At 40.5% G+C, this 2949-nt stretch overlaps 1 long non-coding RNA gene across 1 annotated transcript; it reads right to left on the minus strand.

Annotated features, from left to right (window-relative positions):
* Positions 1–1052: 1052 nt before the first annotated feature.
* Positions 1053–2684, minus strand: LOC132542039 (uncharacterized). The gene is made up of 2 exons (XR_009553173.1): positions 2604–2684; positions 1053–1278 (listed from the first exon to the last, which is right to left on the minus strand). It is a non-coding gene; the product is annotated as an uncharacterized LOC132542039 (long non-coding RNA).
* Between the last annotated feature and the right edge of the window lie 265 nt (positions 2685–2949).

Genomic DNA, 2949 nt, shown 5'->3' on the forward strand with positions numbered 1-2949 from the left:
AAAAAAAATAATAAACAGGGAGTTGGGCGGTAGAGCAGCGGGTTAGGCGCACGTGTTGCCAAGCACAAGGACTGGTATAAGGATCCTGGTTTGAGCCCCCGGCTCTCCACCTACAGGGGAGTTGCTTCACAAGTGGTGAAGCAGGCCTGCAGGTGTCTCTCTTTCTCTCGCCCCCTCTGTCTTTCCTTCCTCTCTTCATTTCTCTCTGTCCTATGCAACAGTGAAGACAGACAATAATAATAACTACAACAATAAAACAAGGGCAACAAAAAGGGAAATATATAAATAAGTATTTTTAAAATAAACAGGATTCACTGGGTAAGCCCTGCTTATGCTGAGAAGAATAATTCTGGAGGCATGGAAAGAAGTTATTATAGTGGCTTTGGATTACTGTAATGACCCAAGTATATCTCCCATAAATTCCTGCCTGCTATAATTCCCTCTGTAGTACATCCAGGTGAATCTAAGATGTAAACAGTGCCCCCACCCAACCTATCCCCTTCCCTCACCCTCCCTATCACACAAAATCTCCAAGACCTATGTGTTGTCTCAGGATAACATCAAGCTTTCTTTCCTTTGTTTCAAGGTCCTCTAAGACCTGGTGACACGTGGAGCAGGTCTAGGGAAGTTGGGGAGGGGTTCACTCTTGTACACAAGAGAGCTTGGCTCTGTCCTGATGGACCCTGGATTTAGTGAGGGAGACAGACAGAAAAATACCTGATTTTTCCCGTCTGTGCTACCAATTCCTGAATGCATCAATGTGAATGACTGTGCTTCAACTGCTGCATTTCAAAATCTAATTGATCCTTTTAGCTAACATAATCTCCATGACATCTTTCCAGGGCTTCAACCATGATCTCACCTCTTCATTCCCATCTGCCTCCACTGTTACACTCACTTTGTGTAATATAAGTAATGGGTACATAAGTAATATGGCCAAACTAGATAAATAAAATCGCCTAGACATTCTTTTTAATATTTTAGCTTCTATTTTTTTTTTTTTTTAATCTTCAGCGAAAGAGAAAGAGAAACCTCACTTAAATGCCAAATGCTTTCTTCTGAAAAGGAGTATAGAAATAGTAGTCATGTTTTGGGTTTAAGTTGAAAGTACAGGAACACTTTGCATTGACATTTTTCAACTTTCTGAGGGGCTTCTTTTGTTGAGATTGTTAGGTCTGTTTGAAGCCTGATTACAGAGTGCTGGCTGCCTTCAGCTTCAGGAACCCTGTTGGGTTTCCCTCAGCATGGCTGAGTTTTTTCTTTGACAACTGGATGGAGCTATTGCACAAGGAAATAATATCTAGTTTAGAATGCTGACTTTCTTTAGAGAAAATTCTCATACTGCACTTAGAAATTTGCCTATGTCATCTCCCCAGACAATAACTTGGGTCTACCTTCATATCAGATGTCAGGCTCAGAAACAAAACCAGACACACACAAACAAGCAAACACTAGTATAGTCACGGGCCCTTTGGAAAATACCTAAAATAGGCCTACTAACTATCTACAAAACAGAGACCCCCCCCCCAAATCTTCATCTGCACTAATCCAGCCTTTAGTTTCATGATTAGTCAACAGTTTGTTTGGCTTTATATATTAACTCTTCTTTCAGCCACCAGGTTCCAGATACTACCATGATGCCAACCGGACTTCCCTGGGCAGATGATCCGACCAATGTGTCCTGCTTCCCCAGAGCCCTGCTACACTAGAAAAAGAGAGAGACAGGCTGGGAGTATGGATCAACCTGTCAACGCCCATGTTCAGTGGGGAAGAAATTACAGGAACCAGACCTTCCACCTTCTGCACCCCATAATGACCCTGGGTTCATACTCCCAGAGGGATAAAAAAATAGGAAAACTATCAGGGGAGGGGATGGGATATGGAGTTCTGGTAGTGGGAATTATGTGGAGTTGTACCCCTCTTATCCTATGATTCTTGTCAGTTTCCTTTTTATAAATAAAAATTATATATATATATATATATATATATATATATATATATATAAGAAATTTGCCTACAGAAACTTTTCACCAGTCTTCCAAAGTTTCCTAGGTAGATGCAATCAGTTTTTCTGTATTTATTTATTTATTCATTCATTCCTTTTACATAGCAATATTAATAGTTACTAATTAGCTGAGCTATTAGGACCATCAGTTACTATGAAATTAAAAATGATTGGGAGTTGGGCGGTAGGTAGCACAGCGGGTTAAGCGCACCTGGCGCGAAGGCAAGAACCTGCGTAAGGATCCCAGTTCCAGCCTCCGGCTCCCCATCTACAGGGGAGTCGCTTCACAGGTGGTGAAGCATGTCTGAAGGTGTCTATCTTTCTCTCCCCTTTCTCTTGTCTTCCCCTCCTCTCTCCATTTCTCTGTCCTATCCAACACCGACGACAACAATAATGAAACAATAAGGGCAACAAAAGGGAGTAAATAAATATTAAAAAAAGAAATTAAAAATGATTCTATGTGTCAAATGCCAATAGAAAATGTGATGCAATATCTGAATCATTAAAAACTCTAGTGTACCCAACAAATTAACCATACTTATTACAGTCACCTAAAAGATCTGATAAAAGTGCATGGTAGGGGCTGGGCAGTACTCACAGTGAGTTACTAGAATACAGCAATGCAGTTTCTCTACATGAAGAACATCAGGTGAACATTAAAAAGGGTAGCAGCTTTTCAACACATTAGATAGGTAGGTTCCATATATGCTCTTTTATTGAACTCTGAGCATTTTACAAGGTGAATTTATAGCTTATGAAGCTCTTTATCTCCAGCATTCAGTACTATGCATGCCTGAATTTATTAGAGGCTTTATGATTAGTTATTTGCTGGTAAGTTAATGGATGAATGAAGTGGCTTGAAATGAAGCATTATTGCAGTAGAAGAAACACAGGCCCAAGTTCTGTACATGCAACAGCCTGGGGAAACTAACAGACCTCTGCTT

The sequence above is a fragment of the Erinaceus europaeus genome, chromosome 1 (assembly GCF_950295315.1).
Source record: "Erinaceus europaeus chromosome 1, mEriEur2.1, whole genome shotgun sequence".
In the NCBI taxonomy this organism is placed as follows: domain Eukaryota; kingdom Metazoa; phylum Chordata; class Mammalia; order Eulipotyphla; family Erinaceidae; genus Erinaceus; species Erinaceus europaeus.